The sequence below is a fragment of the Tenrec ecaudatus genome, chromosome 9 (assembly GCF_050624435.1).
Source record: "Tenrec ecaudatus isolate mTenEca1 chromosome 9, mTenEca1.hap1, whole genome shotgun sequence".
In the NCBI taxonomy this organism is placed as follows: Eukaryota; Metazoa; Chordata; class Mammalia; order Afrosoricida; family Tenrecidae; genus Tenrec; species Tenrec ecaudatus.
Window position 1 is genome coordinate 42,447,433 of NC_134538.1, and position 7,053 is coordinate 42,454,485.

Consider the following 7,053-nt stretch of genomic DNA (forward strand, 5'->3'; position numbering starts at 1 on the left):
CTCACACTTAGCTAGCTTTGAGCTTCTCATCTTCCTTAGGTCTTTTGCACCAAGCAAATACTCACATCTTGAACAAATCTAGACTCAGATACTTTCCCCTAGTGAAACCAAAGGTATTCTACCAGTCTGTTCCATTAATTAAAATTAAATCTTCGATGACTGATGGGGAATTTAATCCACAAACATTGATGAATTTCCTCTGCAGATACCTGTGTGTGATGTTTTTTAAAGCAGCCATCTCATCTGTTCTCAAACACTTTCCTTTGTGTGCTTTTGGCCAAGGGCAAGGAGATTCGTAGTTCCATTCTGAGCCCCACAAACCAATCTGGAAACTGGTGATGTTTAGATTCTTTCACTATTGCTGAAAGGGAGCTCGTTAAATTTGCAGAAATTGAAGGTGAAAACACTTCTCTATCCCCCAAGCCCTGCTACCTACAGTCCAGCAGGGAACTGAAGTGGTCAGGGCATTCCAATTTAATCCCTTCTCACAGACTCCAGCATCTCTCTCCCTTCTATCCTCCACAGAGCTGCCAGATGGAATTCTTTCTTTTTAAAAAAAGCCTTTTTAAATCGCTTCTCAGCCTTTTGGCTAAGATCAAGTGTAGTATCTGTTCTTATCTGTTTAATATCTGATACGTCCTCTATCTGAGGACAATAGATTAAATGGATTTTTGGAGCAGGGAGTTGGAATAGGAGCTTGCTCCGTCCACTCCACGCATCGACCTGGCATTGCAGTACTTTCAGGAACGGTACACCCCTTCGGGGGATTTTAAAAAAGAAAGCTTTTGCTGTGTCATTTTCCCTGCTTAAAATAAAATCCTTCCAAGAGTCTGAATTCCAAAAGTTAGCAACCCTTTCTTTATGTTCCTCTGGAAAATCCCAGTGCTTTCCTCTATAGAAACAGGCCCAGGACCTTGAACTTTCATGGTTCTGCTAAGATCCCCTGACTGCCAGAAGTGGATGGCCACTGCCTCTGTCCAGTCCTAGAGGGTCCGCCCCATGGATGGAGCCCTGCTATGGAATTCATCCCTTATTTATTGCAGTACCTTCCATTCAAAGACCCCCAGAGACAACCACCATGGAAACTGGGTTGTTGTCGGCTGCCTTCAGGTTGCCCGGCTCTGGTGACCTTGGGTACAAGAAAGAAATGCTGCTCAGTCTGTTATCATGTCCAGGTCATTGCTGTAGTTCTTTCGCTAATTCCCCTCACAGGGGGTCTCCCCCTCTCAACACTGCCTCTGCTTCATCAGATGTGATATCTGATCCATCCAGCAATGGATACATCTTAAAGGGTACTGGCTGTGCTCTGTGGGGGGTCCTCCTACAGCTCTCCCTCCAGGTTCCCGCATATGCTTCCTCTTCTCATCTCTGGACTCTCTGACCGCCATCCTACCATCTGTTCTTACTTATGTTGGCTTATATCGGGTCCTCACAGGAACAGATAACCTCAACTTTCTCCTGAGGAGTGGCAGGTGGGTTTGACCCAGCGACTAATGCTTATGTCCCTTCAATTCTCCTTGAGAACCTTATCTACTTCCTGTCTGATTCCAGGTTGTACCAGCATGGATGGAAGTGATCAGGGTTTCAGGGAGGAGAAGCCCCTGGATTGAGGTCTTGCTGCCAGGAAGCAGGGATGCTGGGGCTGGAGTCTCAGTCTCTCGATTCTTAGTTCTGTGACCTTTTCTTTGACCCTCTGATTTAGAGTGGGGTCAGCTTACCTAGAAATCAAGATGGTTTCTAGATCAGTTTTTTCAAACCATGGTGTCATGAATTGATTTAGAAGGACTTGAGCCATGGTAAAAAGAAAACAGGACAGAAACTATTTGCACTTGCCCCACACAATAATGATAAGTATTGTTTCATTATACATTGGCTTTAGTGGCGTGATTTGCGTAGGGCTGAATATAAAATGCCACAGTCAAATAAATTTGAAAGCAATTAAAAATCATTTTATTGGGGGCTCATACAACTCTTATCACAGTCCACACATACCTCAATTGTGTCAAGCACATTTGTACATTTGTTGCCCTCATCATTCTCAAAATATTTGCTCTCTACTTAAACCCTTGGTATCAGTTCCTCATTTCCCCCCTTCCCTCACCGCTCCCCCCTCTCTCATAAACCCTTGATAATTTATAAATTATTATTATTTTGTCATGTCTTACACTGTCCAATGTCTCCCTTCACCCACTTTTCTGGTGTCTGTCCCCCAGGGAGGAGGTTATATGTAGATCCTTGTTATCGGCTCCCCCTTTCCACACCTGCCTCCCAGTATCGCCACTCTCAGCCCCGGTCCTGAAGGGATCATCTGTCCTGGGAAGCAATTGTTATAAAGAGAGCAGTGAACCCTCTCAGGATCCGGGTTGGAAATGAGCTTGAGCCTTCACAGGGGCTGGCCCAAGGTAGTCGAAAACATCTCAACCCGTGGGTCACGAAAATTTGGCAACAATATAAAGTTTCTGAATGCACCATGACCCAAACTTAATCCAAAATCAAACACGTAATGGGTCTGAGCTGTTTTAGGCAGTGCTAATCCATGTTGTATTGCGGGCTACACTGCAGCCCTGGTTCTGAGCACACAGCACGTTCACTTTGCACGTGTTGTGCCCTCGCGCCAGGCAATGCCACCAAGCGCTGCTACAGGCACCTCGACTCAGAGTCGAGACAGTTTTGTGTTGTGTATTGCAAGGTTTCTTGCAGAGACATAATAGTTTAATAACAGACAGACAGACTTTTAATATTTTTCTACTGTCACTCCTCAGCATATACATATCATATGAGTAGAGTGTATCCCTGGATTGCATCGTGTTGGAATGCAGCATCCTCTTTGTATGCATTTCTCAAAAATCACTTTGACAGAGGAGGCCTCACTTCAGCTGGGGTCAGATGTGCAAGATTGGGCGAGTGGGAGATGACCTTTAATTGCTGACAAACAAAATTATGCTAAGGTCACCCGAAATGAACAGACACTCCTACCAGAAAGATAAGTGATGCTGAGGGGAAAGTCAAGTCAAGACAGGGGAAGGGGACTATGCACATTTTGGAGTAAGCAAGTGCATTTCTGTTGGTAGAAAGCATTAGCAATATTTAGCTATATCTTAAGATAAAATATTTTTATTATGGGTAAGTGGCTAAATTTAGACAGAAGATGGAAAAATACTGATGATACGGCAGCTAAGTCTTCACTAGTGGGTCGAGTGCACCCAAATTAAGAAGAGAAAGGAAACAGGTAGCAGCCTTTTTGCAATATGAATTTACTTCTAATGATAGTGATGGTGTGGAGAAGCCTCTTTGTTTAATTTGTAGTGAAATTTTAGCTGTGGAGAGCATGAAACCAGCAAAATGAAAATTACCTTTTAATAGCAATTATGCAGCACACTACAATAAACCAAAGGAATATTTAAAATGCCTTAAAAATTAAAGAAAAATAATGTGTCAAAATTTTGTTAATGTTAATGGAAACTATTTACTTTCATAATGGAACTTCTTATTTAATTTCTATTTTAAAAAACCTATATGATAGAAGAAAATATTGTGTTACCTGCTGCAATTAAAATGTCAGAAATAGTTCATGGGAAAATGTATGGGAAGAAATTAATGAAATTCCTTTATTGAATGATACTATTTCCAAAAGGATTTCTGAAATTAGTGATGACCAATTGCGTCAGCTTCTTATCAGGTTTAAGGGAAGCCAAAATTTGCAATTCAGTGAGATGAAACAACTAATATAGCACAGCTATTACTTTATGTAAGATATGTCTCTGAAGAAAGCATACACGAAGAATTACTGTCTGGCTGCCCTTTGAAAGGGCACACAAGAAAAGAATATATATAAATATATCTTAAAGTCGAGGAATTTTCCACAAATAAAGGGTTTACATTGGAAAACTTGCATGGGAGTCTGTACAGTGCTGAAGCACGATGCGTGAGAATGTTGGACTTGTAGCAACAGTTAAAGGTCATGGCAATGAACATACTTTTACTCACCACATAATCCAACAGGAGGCATTTGAAATAAAAATTAATCACCAGACTTAGATGTTGTACTTCAAGCTACTATCAAGATTATTAACTTCATTAAGTATCCTTAACAGTTGTTTGTTTTTAAACTTATGCAAAGCCATGGACTCCAATTACGAGTCTTCTTACTGCATGTAGAAGTAAGGTGGCTCTCAAGAGGGCAAAGGTTAAACAGATTAGAGAAGCTAATTATATTTTTGATGGAGCATAAATAAGAATTTGTTAATTTTTATAATGAATTATGACTTTCCAAACTATATTATCTGTTAATTATTTTTGAAAAACTCAATGACATGTTTCTTTGAAGAAAAAAGTATAGCATGTTTATGTTAAAGGATAAAAATTGAAAATTTGACTAAAAGAGTTAGCATTTAGAAGAATAAGGTGGAAAATAGTCCTTCAGAAATGTTTACAGCTACAGATTATTTTAAAATTGAAAATAACCTTCCCAAATATTTAATTGTAAGAGTTAAATTGATCATTAGAAGTCCCTGGAGATACAGTTTCAGAATACTTGACTTCAAATTTTGATTCTAAAAAAATAAATTGGGTTCATTAACCATACTCAGTTGAAATAATAAAACAATGCCAATCATCGGTCATTAAAAGTTCATGAAGAATTTGCCAAATTATTAAGAGACACGGGTTTAAAACTGGAGTTCCCTAAAAGAATTGTTAAATAAATTCTGGCTTGTGACTATAACAGAATTTCTAACAATTTTTGAAATAGCCCTAAACATACTTCTGCAATTTTGTACTACATATTTATATGTTGTTCTCAGCATTGATGATAATAAAATAAAAATATTGCTAAACTGAAAAGTGTTAGAGATGCTCTGTGCCCTGCAATATCAAATAATCCACCAAGATTAAATTCTATATGTAAAAATAAACAAGCACATACATCTCATTACTATGAAAAATTTAGTCTTTGATAAATAGTAAAATAATATGTATACCAAAGAATGTTTTAGAATACATTTATTTCGGACTTATTATTAATTAAGTGTATTGCTGTGATGCTGAAAGCTATGTGACTGATATTTCAAAGACCTGCAGGGTCACCCAAAGTGAACAGGTTTCAGCAGAACTTCCAGACCAAGAACAAACAACAAAGAAGGACTCATTTCCCCATGTCAGAGGAAGGAGCCACTGAAAATCTAGTACACAGCTTAGAAACATTGTCAGAGAGTGAAGGCGTAGTGAATGGAAGCAGAGCATTATGGGAGATTGTTGGGGAATGTGTCCCGCAGGTCAGAGGCATTAGAAAGGTCACTGAGGAAGAGCTGCTTTCTCAGAGTCATTTTCCAGGGCGACCTCGGTTGAGTAAAGGCTGTGTGAGTGGAGTTTTCAGGATCTTCATTTCTGAAAAGGCACGACTCAGGGCAAGGAGAAACAGGTGTAAACATTTGCTAATGATCAGAACTTGAAATGTGTGAAGTTTAGGGAAATTGGAGGTGGTCAAAAATTGAATGGAAGGCATAATGGTCGATATGCTAGGCAGTAGTTAGCTGATGTGGATGGGTGGGTATTCATCATTTTAAATCAGAAAAGTGTGTGGTTTACTATGTCGGGAATAATCCAATCAAGAGGAATGGTGTGACATTCATTGTCAAAAAGGACATGCAATATGGGAGCTGGAGGCACAGAGAATCCAGGGTGGACGATACCTTCAGGAGCAGGGGTGTGCGGGGCGAGGCTGGGAGAGTGGAGGGTGAGTGGGTTGGAAAGGGGGAACTGATTACAAGGATCCACATGTGACCTCCTCCCTGGGAGATGGACGGCAGAGAAGTGGGGGAAGGGAGACTCCGGATAGGGCAAGATATGACAAAATAACAATCTGTAGATTATCAAGGGCTCATGAGGGAGAGGGGAATGGGGAGGGAGGGGGGAAAAAAGAGGACCTGATGCAGAGGGCTTAAGTGGAGAGCAAATGCTTTGAGAGTGTTTAGGGCAAAGAATGTACGGATGTGCTTTATACAATTGATGTATGTATATGTGTGGATTGTGATAAGAGTTGTATGAGCCCCTAATAAAATGTTTAAAAAAAAGGACATGCAAAATCCATCATGAAGTATCTGTGATAGAATTTTATCTATCCACATTCAAGAAAATCCAATCAATACAACTATTATTCAAATTTATGCACCAACCACAAAAGTAAGTGATGAAGAAACTGAAGAATTCTACCAATGATTTCCGTCAGAAACTGATCAAACATACAATCAAGATGCATTAGTAATTATTGGTGATTGGAATGCAAAATATAGAAACAAAACAGAAGGAACATTACATTAGTTGGAAAAGATGGACTTGGGGATAGAAACATAACTGGAAATCACATAATAGAATTTTGCAAAACCAACAACTTGCTCATAGCAAATACCTGTATTCAACAATGCAAAAGGCGACTACACACATGTACTTCTACAGATGGAGTACATAGAAATCAAATTAACTACATCTGTGAGAAGAGATGATGGAGAAGTTCAATATCAGCAGCTAAAATCAGGCTAGGGGCTGAGTTTGGAACATACCATCAATTGCTCATATGTAGGTTCAGGATAAAGCTGAAGAAAATTAAAACAAAACCATGGATCCAACATACAACATTTAGTCTATCCCGCCTGAATTTTGAGAACATCTCAAGAACAGATTTACTGCATTGAACAATAATGACATAAGACCTGATGAACTGTGGGAGGACATCAAGATGGTCATTCATGAAGAAAGCAAAGGGTCATTAAAAAGGCAAGCATTAAAGCAAAGATCAGAGTGGATGTCAGAAGACTCTGAAACTTGTTTTTAATCATAGAATAGCTGAGGCAAATGGAAGAAAGAATGAAGCCAAGGAACTGAACAAAAAATTTCAAAGGGTAACTTGGGAAGACAAAGATAAATAGTATATTAAAATGTACAAGACCTAGGATTAGAAAACCAAAAGGGAAGAACAGTCTTAGCATATCTTAAACTGAAAGACCTCAAGAAAAAAATTTAAGCCTCAAATTGCAATGTTGAAAGATTCTATGGATA

At 39.3% G+C, this 7,053-nt stretch overlaps 1 non-coding gene across 1 annotated transcript; it reads left to right on the plus strand.

The window, feature by feature from the left end:
- The first annotated feature begins 569 nt into the window (after positions 1-569).
- On the plus strand, positions 570-760 carry LOC142457419 (U2 spliceosomal RNA). Its single transcript, XR_012786166.1, has one exon. It is a non-coding gene; the product is annotated as a U2 spliceosomal RNA (small nuclear RNA).
- The last annotated feature ends 6,293 nt before the right edge of the window (positions 761-7,053 follow it).